Source organism: Myotis yumanensis, unplaced genomic scaffold (assembly GCF_028538775.1).
Source record: "Myotis yumanensis isolate MYYU_CA2020_CCGP unplaced genomic scaffold, mMyoYum1.0.hap1 SCAF_9, whole genome shotgun sequence".
Taxonomy (NCBI): domain Eukaryota; kingdom Metazoa; phylum Chordata; class Mammalia; order Chiroptera; family Vespertilionidae; genus Myotis; species Myotis yumanensis.
Genome location: NW_027223760.1, coordinates 44,832,854 through 44,852,413, shown reverse-complemented (window position 1 = coordinate 44,852,413; position 19,560 = coordinate 44,832,854). Strand labels below are relative to the sequence as shown.

Sequence of the window (19,560 nt, the reverse complement as noted above, 5' to 3'; positions counted from 1 at the left end):
AAACAGAAATTTCCCATATACCCTCAGTCCCCTTCACATGCATACACACCCCCATTATCAACATCATTTACCAGAATGGTATGTTTTTACCAAGGGTAAACCTACATTAAGCATCATTATTTTTCAAAGTCCATAGTTTACATTATGGCTCACTCTTGGTGTTGTACATTCTATATGTTTGAACAAATGTATAATGACAATGTATAAATACATCTCACAGTGTTTCCGCTGCCCTAAAAATCCTTTTTGCTGCACCTACTCATCCCTCTAGCTCACCACCCCTGACAACCACTGATTTTTTTTACTGTTTTCATAATTTTGGCTTTTCCAGAATATCCTAGTGGGAATCATACAGCATGTAGCCTTTTTAGATTGTCTTCTTTCACTTAGTAATGTGCATTTAAGTTTCCTCCATGACATTTCATGGCTCAATGGCTCATTTCTTTTAATACTAAATAATATTCCATTGTCTGAATATACCATTATTTATCCATCCACCTGCTGAAGGACATCTTGGTTGCTTCCAAGTTTGGGGGATTATGAATAAAGCGGCTATAAACCTCTGGGTACAGGCTTTTGTGTAGGCATATGTTTTCAACTCCTTTGGGTAAAAAACAAGTAGCACAATTGCTGGATCTGTTTAGTTTTGTAAGAAACTGCCATACACTCTTCCAAAGTGTCTGTACCATTTTGCATTCCCACCAGCAATGAATGAGTTTCCCGTTGTTCCATACCCTCATCAGCATTTAGTGTTGTCAGTGTTCTGGATTTGGGCCATTCTAAAAGGTGTGTGGTGGTATCTCACTGTTGTTTTAAATTGCGTTTCCCTGATTATATATGACGTGGAACATCTTTTTCTGTACTTACTTTCCATCAGTATATCTTCTTTGGGGAATATTGACTTCTGTTTAAACTATTTTTATTCACGTCTACCTGGGAAGGAATTAGATACTATAAATATCTATAAGTATGTATATACTAAGTTCTCTCATTTCATTTTTCTCAGTTCACAGGAAAAGGCAGAGAGTGTAATGAAATGGTTATTTACTATTTTAATTGAAACATGCATGTTGAGATCTGGCTTCATAAACGGTTAATTATCCATTGATTTAATTCTGGAACTCCTTAGTGTAGTTTCAAAGGAAGGCTGTATCATTTATCAAACATGTCACTTCTCTGCTGGTGAGTGAAATTATTTCACACAACATATGGCAGTAAGACCTTCCTTTTACAAAGGCTAAGATAATTTTTCCCATTTTATTACATTTATGTGATAAAAAGAAGGAAATGTGTAGATATACAAATAGATCACCCAAAAGGGAAATCAAACACACACACACACACACACACACACACACATACACACACACACTCACATACACACAATACACACATATGATGTTATACCAGCATGTATTTTCTTGAGCTAAAGCTTCCTTAACAAAGATTTTGGATAAAATTGTTTCTGCCATCGGTAGACAATATTTAGAGATGGTGGGATGTTGCAACATCAGATGACAGTAAGTTCTGGTTCGTCACACCCAATGCACATGGGAGACAGGTTTGAATTAATCTTGAGTAGCTTGACTGATATGAAATAAATCTTCAGAATAAAACTGAATTGACTGTGTCTGTGTTTTTGCAAAAGTATTTTCAGAATGAAATTTGACATTTTCCCTTCTCCAGGGGTGGCAGTTTACTGCTGGTTATCATTGCTGTTTAATGGAACTTAGGCTTTCAAATAGAGAAACTAATTACTATATAATTTCAAGACGTTTTCATTTTCTACTCCATTTCCCTTCTCTCTCCTCCACATCACACACACACTATATATAAATATATATATATATATATATATATATATATATATATATATATATATGGAGAATAGACTTACATTCATTTATAATGAAGAGAAACACATTCTGGCAATAAGGTAGTTTCACAAGAGGCAAAAGTAAGTAATACAGAAGAAGTATGTTATCAGCTTCTTGGAAACGTAGACTAGGGTCAAGCTCAGGGAACTAAGTGAATGACATGGGGGTCTGCCCCTCTGGGTTCCCACATGACTTGCAACTAGCAGAAACGGACGACACTCTCCATTTCTTTGAGCTGACAATTTAAATTCTAATTATGGCTATTCATCTTTGAAGAAACAGAAGGCACCCAGCTTGGGCCCGGCATGATATTGGACCTAAGTCACAGTTTCTGCCTGTAATTATGTCCCTGAAGTCAGATGGTTTAAACTGGGAGTAGAGCCATGTTTTTAGCTTAAGTGTAGGTTTATATTTTTAGAATAGAAAAGGGTTTAAATTAATTTTTAGAAAATATGTGCATTAAATATTTAAAGCTATACAAAGCAATGGATAATATTTTTGTATCTCCAGTCATATGCAAGATCCTCCTTTTTAAAAATTCTCACGTGAGGATATATTTATTGATTTTGAGAGAGAGAGAGAGAGAGAGAGAGAGATTGGTTGCCTCTTATACTTGCCCCAACTGGGGACTGAACTTGCAACCTAGGTATGTGCCCTGACCAGGAACTGAACTCATGATCTTTCCCTGTACAGGACTAGGCTCTAAACAACTGAGCCACACGGGTCAGTGCTGCAAGGTCCTTTTGAATGTACCTGCGATTGCTCTGGAAGAGCTGGCTATCCCATGGAAGTCAGCCCAAATCAGTGCTGCCCCTGTCAAAACAGGTCATTGGAGCCTGGACTTTTCTCATTCTGTCTTCACACACATCTGTGGTGGATACTGTGGGCGCAATGCAGCTCACACTTCAAGGAAGAACCTGCTGCCCCAGCTGCTGGGAGTACTGAGAGGAGACAGCTTTCCACTGCCGCCTCCTTCCGGGGATGCCCCCATCGCAGAGAGCCATCTTACCCAAAGTCTTGGAGTGACCCATGTGCAATGAGTAAACAACAGGGGTATGTAAGGTTTGGTCATCTCAGGCCAACTCAGGACAGCTCTAAAGGACCATTCTAATTCCAGAACGGCCACAGCCGACGCTTCAATTTTCCCACCACACAATTCTGCTTCTCTTCTTCCCTTCCAAAGGTGTTAGTTGATGCTTAACTGCTTCCCAAATCTGTTTTCTAGGGAAACCTGCCTGTGACAATATCTCATCATCTTTTTATTTACCTGTAGGTCCTTGGGCTAGGACGTACTTTCAAAAGCAAATTGTTACAATTCCTGGATAGGAAATCAACTGGAGCATACCTTTCTAAATATCTATCCCATCGCCTTAGATGATTTATGATGTCCAGTAGAATATAAACATAAGAAATAATATGCACCATAGCTAGATTATAGAGGTAAGTGACAAGTACAGATTGTTTGCTTAATATAAAATAACTAGAGGCTCAGTGCATGAAAATTCATGGATTGGAGTGGGGGGGCTGTCCCTCAGCCCAGCCTGCCCCCTCTCACAGTCCAGGAGCCCTCAGGGGCAGCAGGTGACCTGACGATCAGGGGAAGGTGACGCCCCATCACACCTCTGCTGCGGCCACTGCCGGCAGCACAAGCATCAGCTGCCCTGGTTACCTGAGTCTCGGGTGGCCCTGGGTGCTGGGCAGCTGCCATCCAAGGCTTGCCTGTGCCTCGGGCCAGCCCTGGGCAGCTGGGGGACTGAGGGGGCTGGGGGTCTCCAGAGGCAGGCATGCGGAGCGGCCTACGACTGTGCCCGCTGCCCCGGCGAAACTGAGGGTACTGGGCACCGCCATCTTGTGGCTGTGGGCACCGCCATCTTTGAGGGCAGACAGTCAATTAGCATATTGCCTCCTTATTGGCTGTGGGCACCTCCATCTTTGCGACAGATGAGGTTCAATTAGCATATTCCCTCTTTATTAGATAGGATAACAATAATAAAGCAAATCATCATCATCTGTAAATGCAAGAGAGATTCAGTGTTAGAAAATTGGATGACACTAATATCCAGAGTTACATTTTAATGGAAAAACACCATATGATTCTATAACACTTGCAGAATAAAATATTAAGCATATTTATACATTGCTTTCTAATTTAAACAATCATAAAGGAGAAACAAAAAAGGAATGTTCTTAATATGATAAAATATAATAAGACCATAAATAAACACCTTACATAATTGTACAGCTTTAGACATATTCACACTGATATTAATGAACAAGTTAATTGTATTAGTTTTCTATTGCTGCTTAACAAATTGTCATAAATTCAGTGACTAAGAACAATACTCTTTTATTAACTAACAGTTCTGTAACTCACCATGTATATTGAATTGAAAACGTAAATTTAAAAAATGAATATCATTCTACCCATCAGCAATAATATGTTAAAATATAGTAAGTAAAAAGGTATGATCTAAATAGCATATATTTGCATGTTTATTACCTGAGCAAATATATATATACTAGAGGCCCCGTGCACGAAATTCGTGCACGGGGGGGGGGGGGGGGGGGTGCGGGGGAGGGAGGTCCCCTCAGCCCAGCCTGCCCCCCTCTCACATACTGGGAGCCCTCAGGGGATGTCCTACTGATGGCTTAGGCTCACTCCCTGCTCCCCTTGGGGAACAGTCTGGCCTCCCTTTGTGGGAGGTGACTGGGCTGATCAGGGGAAGACACCAGCCCCATCACCCCGCTGCTGCAGCCCTGCCAGTCACCGCAGCCACCAAGGTTTTTTCATCAACACAGACTCCAGTCCCTTCACCATGAAAAAATGACAACTTTCTTTAGGCATTTTCAAGATGTGTCTTTCATAGGATATGTCATTTCTTTCTTTCTTTCTTTTTTTATCCTCACCTGAGGATATGTATCCATTGATTTTTAGAGAATGTGGAAGAGAAAGGGAAAGACAGAGAGAAACATCAAAGTAAGAGGAATACTTTGATTGGTTGCCTCCTGCATGAGTGCTGACCTGGGCCCCAGCCAGGTAAAAGCCTGCAACCTAGGTACATGCCCTTGGTCAGAATTGAACCCAGACCCTGTGGTAGGCAGGCCGAGGCATTATCTCATGAGCCAAACTTGCTAGGGCAGGATATGATATTTCTTAGCCCCTCCAGCAACAGACCTTCATTTTTTTCTCCAGGAATGAGGTGGAAAAACCCTACATCACCTTCTTGGATTCTTATTACCCAAGTTACTAAGAATATTACCAGTGGCATACAGGGAGCTTAGCCAATGAGCGGTCAGAAAAGGTGTTTCCTTTGTAGTTCACACCGATCCCTGGCTCCACCCCTGCCTGGGCCTCAGGCCTCTGGCTGGGGCGTTAGGACTGGGCAGGGGATCCCCAGCCTGCTCCGATCACAGGCTCTGCCCCTGCCCAGGCCTAAGGCCTCTGGCCAGGGCATTAGGCCTGGGCAGGGGACCTGCAGCCCTGTGCGATCACTGGCTCCGCCCCTGCCCAGGCCTCAGACTTCTGGCCAGGGCGATCACCGACTCTGCCTCCCCAGGTGTCATCTGGTGCTGCCCGCCCTGCCTCCCTGGTCCCCCATCTGTGGCCCAGATCCTGCAGGGTTAATCCTATGGGTTAATTTGCATATTCTTCTGGTTGGCTGCTGGGCATAGCGAAGGTATGGTCAATTAGCATCTTTGTCGTTTATTAGTGTAGATCCTATATAATAAAGAGGTAATATGCAAGTTGACCCTCACGCCCTCACAAGATGGCTGCCTACGACCAGGCTGGCAGGGGGGTTAGTGAGGGACAACCAAATTACTGAACAAGCAGGCTGTGTGGGGAGACAAGGCCAGCAGGAGGGTTAGTGAGGGATGACCAAACGACTGAACAAGCAGGCTGTAGTCAGCTGTGTGGGGTGACCAGGCCAGCAGGGGGGTTAGTGAGGGATGACCAAATGACAGAACAGCAGGCTGCATGGGGTGACCAGGATAGCGAGGGGGCCATGAGGGAAAACCAGGCCGGCAGGGGGCACAGTTGGGGGTGACCAGGCCAGCAAGGGGGGCAATTAGGGGTGATCTGGCCGGCATGCAGAGGCAGTGAGGGGCGACCAGTCAGGCAGGCAAGCAGGTGAACGATTAGGAGCTAGTGGTCCAGGATAGCAAGAGGGATGATATATATCACAAATAGTATGTGTGTGTATATATATATATATATTAACTGGGAAGTAAATATAACAAAGCATGGAGAAATGTTCAAACTCCTATTTAGGGACATGAAAAATCTACAATTTGGGACATATATCATTACTGTTGATTAGAGGCTTCAACTACCCTCAAGTTATTTATATATTTATGAAACTAGGATTGAATCTTTAGTTTTTCATAGAATATGAAAATAATATTTTATAATTTATTTAGAGAATTTAAGCTCAAACATCATTAAATACTAGACTCAAACTAAGAGAACCCTACTTTCCTCCTTGGAAGAACATAGCATAAGCATGCTATTTAACAAAAAACTGGTAAATATTTTAAAAGAAAAATAAGTAGGTAAAACAATAGGAAACAAAATTGTCCAGTAAAGGTATGAGGACAATACCACCACATAGGGAAATACAAGTTAAATCATTATTGACATAATAATTTACACCCATTGAATTATTTAGAAAATGTAAAAACTAACAATACTACACAAAGTCAAGGAGGTAAGGAAACAGATAATTGCATATATAATTGCATACAAACACTGAAGTCTATTCTGGAGAGCAATTTGACATTAGCTAATGTTAGCAAATGTGCGTAAATGATTACTTAACAGTTTCATTCTTTAGTACAGACCAGCACTCTCCAATATAGTAGCTACTAGATACATGTGATTATCTAAATTATTTAAAATCAATAAAATTAAAAATTCAGTTCCTCAATCTCACTAGATGCATTTCAAATGCTAGTGCCTACCTTATATGACAGCACAGATTATAGAATCCTATATAATAAAAGGCTAATATGCAAAGAGACCGAATGGTGGAACAACTGAACAACTGGTCACTATGACGTGCATTGACCACCAGGGGGCATGCGTGGAACATGGCGGGCGTCAGCCACCCATGACGGGACGGTGGAGCAGGTGAGTGGGGACGCCAGACCAAGGCGGAGCACCGGTCACTGTCATTGGGCGAGCTTCTGGTAGTTTCTGAAAATTCTTTGCTCCTGTGTGCCGCGGTCCCACCTGGTGCTCGCAGCTGCTGCCAGCGCCAGCCCTGCTCACACCCACTACTGGCATCGGCCCCAACCACTCCACGCCTTCAGCAGTGCGAGTGGGGCTGGGGCTGTGGTGAGAGGGGCAGGGTGAGGGTGTGGAGGATGGGCCAAGACCCGCCCCTGTGCCCACTACAGCCTCAGGGCCCACAGTTCCTTTCAAGGTGCAATGGGTCCCTAGTTAAAATAAAACTCACATCACTTTTAACCCTGTTTCAAAGATAGCCTGGAATTTGCATCTGCTTTGTAAGACGATCTTAAGAAGGCATGCTGGCAGTGTGCTAAATATCATTATGGGAAATTCTGATAAAAGGCTCAAGGATGACTTTTCCTTTGACTCCGAACAATGGTTTATATTGAATAATAGTTGAATAAAATATAAGCCTCTAATGTTTTACAATGTAACTAGAATTTGTTAGTTCTTTTGCTGATGTATGCTTCATAAACACCTTATAGAAATGTGTTCCCCAAGATTAAATACCACTGTTACTCCCTCTTTTTTTCTAATGAGAAATAAAGAAATAAAACAGCAGGGGCTGCAAAATTCTGTATTTCTTAGTCTAGCTCAGTCTGATGGAATTTTTTTAAAATTTCATTAGAGCAATAATTTTTTTTTGTCACTGCAGTCAAATATCTAATAGCATTTCCATCCAAAAGTGCATATGCCAATGGTTTGTAAATGTAGGTCAACACATGGAGAGAAATGAGCCTACTACATGAGTCTCCTGTTTTCTTCAGATGCTCGCATCTGATTATGAACTATTCAATGCTAAGTGCAATAAATAAGCTGTGATTATGTGTTATGCACGATTCACTATACATCTTCATTTTGAAACATTAAGCAACAAAACAATGTGCTTTCTCAAAGGGCTTGCTATTTTGCATTCCAAGCTGGCAATATGAATGTAAAAGGTGATATGATGAAAATGAAAATGGGAATTGTTACAGGCCTAACAAATGATCGCCTGGAATTATTTCATTGCTGCTTGCATAGGCCGTCTTCAGAACTCTTGAGACCAGGAAAGAGGTGGGTGTCTGCAATCCCAGGAGCAGAGGCGGTCATCAAACACAGCCTGTTTTCTTGTTTTTTCATTTTCATTTTCCTTTCTTCCACTTTGGTTCTCCTGCTCTTTCTATGATTTCCTTCCACTGCCTCCTCCCTCTTCCTCAAACACAAAACTGCTTGTGTGAGTAGGAGGTTTGGGGGGCAATCATGGCAATCATTATGCCTCTATTTTCCATCCTGACTTGAAGTCCTGGGTCATTGTTGATAGTGATTTTACAGCTATATGTTTATCCTAAAAGCGTTTATCATCTTGCTGCAACAAAAAGTCCCCATGTGGAAACAGCACCCAGAAATAAGTTTCATTGGGAGGAACTTCATCCTTGTATTTTACTGCTTCTTCTTGGCCCATCTGTTAGCAAATGGGCAGCATGGATCTCTTTTTTTCTTAGTCTCCTTTTGGAAAATAAGGGTTGAGAAGTTTGGCTTTTACTGTTGACATATATTACAGAAATAATTGTGAAGTGATTTTCACTTTTCTTCCAAACTTGAAGTTCTTCTGCCCATGAAGTCATCAGCTGTAAATCATTTCTTATTTTTCAAATTCACTAATAAGCTGATAAATAAGATTAAAGGACAGTAGCCTATCAGCATAGAAGTTGGAACAAAGCTGCTTTAAAAAAACAAACAAACATATTTTTTTATTGATTTCAGAGAGGAAGGGAGAGGGGAGAGAGAGATAGAAACATCAACGATGAGAGGGAATCATTGATAGGCTGCCTCCTGCATGCCCCCTACTGGGGATCGAGCCCACAACCCAGGCATTTGTCCTTGACTGGAATCGAACCTGGTACCCTTCAGTCCTCAGGCCGATGCTCTATCCATTGAACCAAACCAGCCAGGGCCAAAGCTGCTTTTTGAAGTCTTGTTTCTATATGTTATTAGAAAAGAACTTTGCAGAATGCATTATCTTTCATAGTGTACAGTGCAGGTAGCTCTGTTTTCTGAATTATCTATAATAATAAAAGTGTAATATGCTAATTGGACCCGACGTCCGGCCGAGGGCTGAGGCAGAGGTGGCTGCTGTGGTGGTGGGGGCCAAGGCCTTTGCACAAATTTTGTGCATCGGGCCTCTAGTCTACATATAAAAGCCTAATATGCTAAGTGACCCTTCCATTGACTGCTTGACCAGTCGCTATGACGTGCACTGACCACCAGGGGGCAGATGCTCCAATTGGTAGGTTGGCTTGCTGCTGGGGTCAGGCTGAACACACCCTGCAGCCAACCTCCTGTGGTCCCTCCCCGGCCTCTAAAATATTTCTTCTAATTAATTTCCTTTCAATGTGCATGAATTTATGCACCATGCCTCGAGTGATGTAAAGTTTTGTCACAGATAGAACTGGTGGGAGCATGTAGTAATGAGGTTGTTTCTCAAATTTTAAAATACAATATTTCACTCTCACTTCAGCTCCCAACTGACCCTCATCCTGCCTACTGTTTACTTTATTGCTTTGGGGAAGGAAAGCCAGATTTTTCATCGTTACACATCTTTATTTTGTCATCTAACTATTACCTACTGACCAATATCTTTTGATATTCCAAGCCAAGCTTTTTGAACTCAGAAATCTCCTTGTTTTTTCCCGCTCAAAAATGTATATGATTAAAAAAGAACAGAAAAGATTTTAAGAATGGTATCTTGCTAGGCATTATAAAAAATACATTTAGATTCTTAGGAAACTTTCTTATTACTGCATTAATTATTAGATTATTTATATATCCTTAGCCCTGTGAAAAATATGTGCTTTTTGAAGTAATAAAGATTTTTAATTCAACAGGTGATGATTTGTGAAACAATAGCAAAAATCCATGAAGAAACAGCTTATGAACTCAATGTTATATCCCCTGCCCCATTAACATAGTCATAGTCTAGAGAACTCATGGAATGACCCTTCATGAAGGTCTCTTTGCTACTCATCCTGAAAGAAAGAGAATTCTCCAAGTTAGATAGAGTGATCTCTACAAGTTTGATGGCAAATAATTAGTTAACCTCCCACATAATTCTTCTTCACATTAAACAAATGTTTTTCAAACAAAAATTATTTTTATTACAAATAATCCATTAGGAAAAATAAAAAGTATAGACTCTTTCTATAGTATATATCAAGTAGGCAATGCTTAATTGATTTGTCAAGTAAAATTATAATAGAAATATTTTATATATATTTCTCTTGAGGTCAGGGCATAAAATTTCCAGGTGAAACTTATCATAAAAGGATTGACTCTAAAAAAATAATTTCAACCCTCCAGTTCCCTTTCCCATCGGATTAGAACACCAATCTTGGTGGTCATAGAGGAGGAAAAGTAATAGTGAAGCTGGCCTCACAGTGCTTACAGTCTGTGGGCTAGTTTTAAACAAGGTTAAAAAAAGTAAATAAATAAATAAATAAAATAGTTTCACATTTTTCATATATTAGTATTCTATTGTTACAGATGATTAAAAGCTGTAATTATTGATAGTTTTTATTTTAAAAATAAGAATATATACTTCTAGAACTTAATAACATAAAAACCTAATGACTTAATGTCAGATTTTGTTATTTGACAGAATACTAAAGGTAATGAAACCATGGCACCCTGAAGTGATATTTTTTTTTCAAGACTCTTAACTAACTGATGTTTCCACCTTGTCACAGGTGGCATCCCTTCTATGTTATATCAAATAAAGACATCTTTATTTGTTCAGACAGATCTTTAGTAGAGGACTAGGAGTGTATTTGTAAGAGGTCACAACATGTCAACAGTGAAGAATCTAGTTTCCCTGGTTGCTAATCTAAGGATGATTAAATAGTACAAAACACATTAACAGCATGTCCATACTTTAAATAAGGTATTATCCAAAACCCTTTTTAATAGCCTATCTAATAAAGAGAGTATATGCTAATTGACCCTCACACCATTGCAAAGATGGCGGCGGCCACAGCCAATAAGGAAGGAATATGCTAATTGACTGCCCCACCCTCAAAGATGGCGGTGCCCACAGCCACAAGATGGCCGGCATGGGAGGGCAGTTGTGGGCGATCAGCCCAGTATGGGAGGGCAGTTGGGGGTGACCAGGCCTGCAGGGGAGGGCAATTGGGGGCAATTGAGCTGGCAGGGGAGCAGTTAGACATCAATCAGGCTGGCAGAGGAGTGGTTAGGGGGTGATCAGGCTGGTAGGCAGAAGCAGTTAGGGGCAATCAGGCAGGCAGGCAGATGAGTGGTTGGAAGCCAGCAGTCCTGGATTGTGAGATGGATGTCTGACTGCCTAAACTGGCAGTCAGACATCCCCAGAGGGGTCCCAGATTGGAGAGGGTGCAGACTGGGCTGAGGGACACCCCCCCCCCCCCCCCGTGCACAAATTTCGTGCACCGGGCCTCTAGTCTATAAATAAGATAGGTTATAATATAGCCACAATTAAACCCTAAAATGTCAGTGCCTTAACAAACCCAGGTTTATTTCTTGCTCACCTTACATTTAATGTGGATTGAATAGCTCTCCTAAAGGGTTATCCTACAAATGGTATCTCACAAGCCAAGCCTCTCCCATCTGTAACTATGAAATCTGGAACACAGGGTAACAAAAGTCACAGCCACACAGATAGAGATGGAAGGTGCTGTAGAATGTTTTAGATGGCCAGACTTGGAAGTGCCTTACATTACTTCCTCCCACATACCTTGCTTATGACAAAGTACTGTGGTCACAACAAATTCTATTTGGTAAGCACTCGCTATAACAGTTTATTGTTTCCACTGTAAACAATAATCATAAATTGAGTTATTTAAACAATATAAATTTATTGCCTTACCATTCCAGATATCAGAACTTTGGGTTTCAATTTTCTACATAAAAGTTTAATAGGACCGAGTTTCTTTTATTAGTAGATACTCTAGAGGAGAAGTTATGTCCTTCTCTTTCCCAATTTACAGAGGCTACTCCTCTTTGTACCGCCTTTCTCTTCTATCTCACTCTTCTAGTCTTAAGGACTATGTGATTACATTAAGACCTCCCAAATAACCTAGGCTAATCTCCTTATTTTATGATCAGTTGATAACCCTAACTTTACCTGCTTCTTAATCTCCTTTGCCAAGTAACCTAATGTATTTACAAGTCCTGTACATTAGGATGTGGAATCTCTGGGTGGGTGGGGGTGGGGGGGCTCTATTTTGTCTACCACATACATTATCATTTTACCTTAAACTTATTCTGATTAAATGGTAGAGATTGTTATATTGGATTTTGAAAAAAAACAAGACCCAAAATAATCTCTCTATAATAAATCCACTTGAAATATAAAAATATAGAAAGGTTAAAGGTAAAACAATAGAAAATTATATACTATGCATAACTAGACAACTATGTTAATATTGAGTAAAGCATACTTCAAATTAAACTATTACAAAGGATAAAGGGAAATTTCATAATGATAAAAGTCTAGTTGAAGAAGGAATAAAAATCTCAAATATGTATAAAACTAATATCAGAGCTTCCAAGTACATTAAAAATATGATAGAACTAAAAGGAGAAATTGCCAAATTTAAAGTTCTATTTGAAGAATTCAACACTCCTTTTGCAGTAACTGATAGGAAAGAAAAAGTAAACAAAATCTCAAAGAGTATGGAAGATTAAAATGCCAGTATCAATCAAACTGTTCAAATTGAGAGTTATAGAAAACTCTAGGTAAAAAGCAGAATTCACATTCTTTCCAAGTGTACATGGAGCTTTTACAAAGATGGATCATGTTCTGTGCCATAAGATAAGCCTCAAAACACTGAAATCCTACCAAGACCTACTACAATAGAATTCATCTACAAATCAAAAAACAGAAAGATATCTGGAAAATTTCAAATGTTTGGCATGGTCACTACATAATTCACCAAGAAAAGTATTTGTTGACCCTAAATAAATGAAAATACATGTTTACAAAAAGATGTGTAGTCAAATGTTTTTAGCATTCATAGCAGCTTTATTTATTATAGCAAAAACTGAAAATGAACAATGCCCATCAGCTGACAAATGTATAATGAATACCATGGAAACATTACTCAGCAATAAGAATAAGTTAAGTCTATACTCATGCAGCAACAAGAATGAATTTCACAATCATTATGTTGAACCAATGTAGCCAAATGCAAGAGAGTATATACTGTATGATTTTACCTATATGAAAGTCTAGAAAAGACACATCTAATATATTATTTAATAGAGCAGATTGGATCTTCCTTGGGACTGAGGTTGAGAAAGGGTAATGGGACTGAAGCACAAGATAACTTTTTGTGGTCAGAGATATGTTCTGTATCTTGACTGTGGTGATGGCTACATGGGTATGTAAATTTGTCATAACTTACTTAAAATGAGTGAATTTCATTATATGTAACCTGTACCTCAATAAAATTGATTTAAAAAATATTTGGAAAATAAAGCTAGAGCTTCTCTAAATGACACTAAGGATAAACTAGACATTAAGTTTGGCTTTATAAAAATTTGCATATAGACTTTAGAATATATATTTAGAATATATTAATGCATATAGAGGTATGTATAACATAAATAAATCTAAAGTTGCATCAAATTGGCAACAAAATTAAGAAAAAAATTCAATTTTAAAAATCTCTTAGGATAGAGGCTCCATATATCATAGTAGGCTCACAGAATCAGTATGCAGTCACAGAGCATATTTTAATATTTCTATTACTAAACAATACAACTGGGAAGGTAATTATGCTAGTAAAATCATCCAGTAAATTCCAAAGCAATCTCCAGAGGGAGGGAAGGAAGAAGAGAGGGAAAGAAGGAGGGAGGAAAAGGGCCAGAGAGAGGGAGAGAGGGAAAAAGAGACAGAGATTATGGGGATATGGGTAAGAGCTGGTTGGAAACTATCAAGTTTGGCTGTTATTTTATTTTCCATCAAGTAGATGTTATTCTATTTTCCCAATTTTCTGGTACAGAATATTGTTTTCAAATGCTCAGTTTACTTTTCAACTTCTCCCATAAGACCAAGAAGATACTATTTCCCTTGAAAATTTCTCTCAACTGGCACTTTAAAATTTGTTTGTAAATGCATGGGGTTTTGTTTTGTTTTTGACCTGCTACTTAGTCTACAGACATCTGCTTAATGGACTGGGAGTTCCAGCAAATTCTAGCTTAACCCACCCATAGCAAATTGAAAGCCATTCTTGTCCCCCTGAAATGATTGCTTACATTCACGAGGGCCCTTATGATGATGTGTGCTCAGAGAAGAAAATAATTGCTTCTTTTAGAGGGAGACTTGATTGTATGTGAAAACATCAGGCACATTGTAGGGGATCTTTAGACTCTATGGAGCCACTGGAGAAAGAAAGTCTATTGGGGCCAATGACTTAAAATTACTCAGCCGTCAGGTAGCAGCTGAGCCCCCATCCTTTCACCTTTGTTGCATGTATTCATTCAGGTCTATTTTTAAGTTGCTTTAAGCTTTTTATTCTCTGGAAAAGTTATAATTTCCTTGTTATTTCAATGAGGCTGCAGTACCTCTTAGAGTCAAGTAGCAGATTTATGTCATGATTTCCTTTACTTGGGAACCTGTGAAGTCATTTACCCTCTCATTAGTCTTTCACAGGGAGACTGGTGACACTCTACGTGAAAAGAATGCACTTCCAGTAATTAAGGTGTAAGGATTTCAAAGTTATTTATAACTTAACACACACACACACACACACACACACACACACACTCACACACATACACACATATTATATCACCAGCACCAGCACAAAAGAAATACCAAAAGCCTTGGGTTTGAAAGCCTAAATGGATTTGCTTATTCAATATTTGTGGTTTGTGTTTATGAAGATATTTTAAGCGGGTTTTTTCTTGTTGTCAATGTTTTATGAGTTTCTTAGGAGTAAATAACACATTTTTAAGTGCTTTCCAAACATTCACAAATTCTTGCTGATTTATGAAGTAAACAAACTGAGAAAGAGATATTATTTTTTTTTCTGTTGAACTTACTTTATATCTAATTTTGTAAAGATCTCTGAAAACAACAACTCAACAAAAAAGATACCCTCTTTCATGGCCAAATGTAACAATGCCTACATTTTTAGTGTTCTCAGTATCTCTACAATGTTTTATACAAGGTGGATAGGGCCACAAGATGGGCTGCATGCACATATGTGCATGTGTACACACACACACACACACACACACACACACACACCCTTCTGACTGATGCTTAAGATCCCTTACTTTTATAATATGCTTATTGTAATATCTTTATCCTATTCCTTATAATATCCATAACCCATAATTCCCTAATTAAAAATAAGAGCTCAAATATCAATATATCAGAAGTGGTAATATATAAACACTAGCAGTCCTTTCAAGAGATCAACCAAAGGACTTATATGCATGCATATAAACATAACCAATGGACACAGATACTGGGGGAGGGGGGTGAGGGCATGTGCCGAGGGGTGGGGGAAGCCAAGAGGAGATCAATGGGGGGAAAAGGAGACATATGTACTACTATTTGTAATACTTTAAGCAATAGAACAAAAAAGAGAGAACAGAATTTGAGTGGAGAAGACCTAAAATTTCTGAGAATAGTTGGGAGGAGAAATAGCACTAAAATAGAGTTCAGAGGAACCTGAAAACTAACTTTAATTATTGATGAGTTTACTTGCCTAGGTATGAATAAAAGTCATAGAGGCTACTGACTGTCTCTTGAAGGTATTAGATAAAGTGCTTGAGTATCACGTTGCATAAAATATTCTGGAGTGCAGCCATCTTCATCTTCTCTCTTCCTCTTCTTTCTGATATTTTTTTCTCTTTTTAATTTTATTCCAAGCAGAAAAATCATTTCACATAGCTTCATAAAGTTAGAAGTAGAGTAACAGATCTCTCTCTATCCATTTCTCAAAGCAAGTTATAATGGTTATTTTTAAAGAAATATATGCTTATAAGATGGTTAAAATAATAATAATAATTATTATTACTATATATCTACAATTTTACAGTGTTTACACTGATGAATAAAATTAAATATTTCAAAAACCCTGCCAGTATTAGTATATATATTTTAGGGTAAAAAATATGAAGAACTTTGGGTTTATGAAGAAATGAGAAAATGTTTCACTTGAGAGACTATTCTTATCTGGTTGTAACAGGTGGTGTGTGTAACTCACTATAGGGATGAATAATGACTCCTTTTTCCATCTGTCTATATTAAAATAACTAACTTAACTGAGATTAATATTATCAATTTTGTTTGACCAGCTTTATACTTTAAAAGAGAAAAAGATTGTACTTTTGATAAAATATATTATTACTATGGTTCTAATTATCATCGGTTATAAAAAGCTTTACATGAAGAAAAGAAAAAAGGAGACAAGGATACTTTTTTAAGTAGTAGCTATAATTATCTTATTTAAGAATATTGCCCTTTTTTCATTTTTTATGTCTGAGGATCCTTGAAATGGTGCTGGCTCTGGGGTCACTTTTGAGTTCTGCTTAAGAAACTTGAATAGACTGAACTTTTGGGAGAAAAGGCAAAAAAGTCAAAGAAATTAAAGACCTGGTTAATACATGTCAGCAGGAACCAGAGAACCAAATGTGGGATTGGTTATGGACCAGGAATGGAAAGCTGGATACAACGTCATTACACAACGGAGGCAAAGTGGAGTATGTCTGTGTCCTAGGAGATTCACTGGTCCATCTTTTGATGCTTCTATGCCCATTGATAATTGTCAATGGAAATTTTAAGCAGCCACAACTCAACAAAGGTAAAACCTCACACCTGTTATGAATGAATGCTGTGTTACCACCTAGAACAAGAAGTGCAGGGAGAGGATAAGGAATAACTTGAAAGTTAGGCAAAGAAGGATGATAAGAAACATCAATTCTGTAGTACCAACTGCAATAGTTGGAGTGTGGCTTTGTTTTCTAAACCTCTTTAAGTCTGTTTAGGAGATTGAACTATCACATAAAGGATTAGATTTACACCTCCCTTCCCAGGTTAGGATTGAATACAGTGTTCTCCTCTGAGACCTGAAGATCTTTAAAGGCAACTAGAAAATATGAGTTTCTGCCATCTGTATCTACTTACTTCCCTGACCTCCAGGCCTTGGCAGTTTACTCTGCTTCCTAACCAGAATGGTCTTAGTGTTGAGATGACATAATCTCAATCATAAAGACTAAGTCATTGCCATTGCCAGCATTGCCACCAAGTCTTGTCCTCCTCCCACAATTCCCACATACACAAAATCTTGGAGGAACCCACTGAACCCGTGTGAGCTGGACTGGACCTCTGAAAGCCCTCATTTCCTCCACAGTTGCCCTGAGAGCCCAGGTGACACAACCTAGAAGTACAGCAGAAGTAATTTATGAGGTAGGTGTGGACCAATAGGAAACAAGTCACGAAAATGAATCAGTAGGTAATTTACTAGCCTTTCCTCCAGACTTCAACTCCCAGACTGATCCAAGCACATTCCTTACATCTCATTAAACAACTCACATCATAGAGCTATCAACTATGCTGCTCTTGAAGCCTTGGCTTATATGATAACAAACCAACTGTATTTGCTCTCTTTCCATTACTATCTAGCTTCCCTTTATTATTAACTTTTAGTTCTAGGGATTGCCTCTTACCTCCCCTCATTAAAATATCAGGGCATAAGTTTTGACCTCAGGTTCTGTTTTCTAGGGAACTCAGGCCAATACATTCTTCTTTCAGCCTTGTGAGACTCTCAATAAAAATAGGTGATACAGCTAGAACAATGTGAATGTACTCATCTTACAATTTTATTTCTCAAAAGTCAGTAGTTCTTCATTTTTTATAAATTAGTACATTTGAAGTTTTATATTATTAATGTATTTTCATTGTTTTCCATTTAGTTGTATATCCTGATTTAGCTATCTCTAGATAGATAGGTATATAGAACTATCATATCTAAATATACTTAGCTATATACATATATATCTAGGCATTTCTCTTAATTTCTTCTCTCTTTATGATTTTTTTGTATTAGAGTATAAGTGAGCTATTAATTCATGTTAATGTAATTTTAAAATGGTTATTTTTCAGGTAAAGATGAACTGGATGATTATTAATAATATTTTGAAAACTATAGAAATTCCCAAAGGTAAAGCATTATTGTTTCCTGTATATAAATAAAGGAGATGAAAGTATAATAAAAGACTCATCAGATTTTATAGCTGGAAAGGACTTTAGACCCCATTTTGATCTAGATTATTTTGTTTTTATGTGAAAGGATAATGATGACCAGAAATCTGATGAAGAGTCAGGACTAGAGCCCAGTGTTGCTATTTTGTTTCTCCCACTTATTGCCTTGGTCAAGCTTACAGACTTACGTTTTTGTTGCTATTTTTCATTTCAAAAATAAGATGGAAAAGAACAAGAAGCTTATTTCACAGAAGTCTGAGACTCAGAAATTGCTCTGATCTGTTCTTGGTTGAAAAGCCACCATTAGGGTAAAATAAAAATGAACAGTTTTTCTTTTGTTGCAGCATTAATTCAGAATATTTGAATAAAAGGCAAATTCAGAGGGCAAGTTAATGGAGAATTATTGGTAACATGTTGAGGAGTAAACAGTGGTTCTGGCTAACGTAAAAAACAGTCCTCCTCTTGCCAGGCCGGTTTGGCTCAGTGGATGGAGCGTCGGCCTGCGGACTGAGGGGTCCCAGGTTCGATTCCGGTCGGGGGCATGTGCCTTGGTTGCGGGCGCATCCCCAGTGGGGTGTGTGCAGGAGGCGGCTGGTTGATGTTTCTCTCTCATCGATGTTTCTGGCTGTCTGTCCCTCTCCCTTCCTCTCTGTACAAAATCAATAAAATATATTTTAAAAAAAAACAAAAAACAGTCCTCACACCTACTATGTACTAATGATTACATATTTGAGGATTGAGGAAAAAAAGTTTTCAGCCATTAGGTATATCAATATGCATCTACTCAAGACAATCACATCGCCCAATGCTAAAGAGCTTTTAGATTTTTCAAATGGGTAGACTATCTAGGCAGGGTTTTTAAAGCTTCTTCAAGATACCCTCCCCCCCCCCTCCTTGTTTTGTTTCTGGAAGCAGATGTCCAATCAAGGTGAAAAGCTTTGAAAAATGTTTCACAATAGTTTCATGAGCATTGCTACGTAATTCCCTTGAGTTTAGTGGTTGTAAATTTTGGATATTTCACTCAACGTTTTAAAGCTTCTTATTCAAACTATGCCATCTCTGTCTGTCATGGTCAAGTTCATATTTCCCCTGGCCATGAAGCCGAGGAAGCTTCTAACAGTTTATCCTAATTTAAAATCTATGCAACATACACTGTGACTTGCACATATTGAGATCTTTTAAAATGCGGAGGGCAGGGTGACACACCCTGAGAAAAGTGGGCA

General features: G+C 38.7%; 1 non-coding gene across 1 annotated transcript; it reads left to right on the top strand.

Annotated features, from left to right (window-relative positions):
• Positions 1-10,437: 10,437 nt before the first annotated feature.
• LOC139017111 (small nucleolar RNA SNORA61) lies at positions 10,438-10,557 on the top strand. Its single transcript, XR_011472789.1, has one exon. It is a non-coding gene; the product is annotated as a small nucleolar RNA SNORA61 (small nucleolar RNA).
• Positions 10,558-19,560: the final 9,003 nt, after the last annotated feature.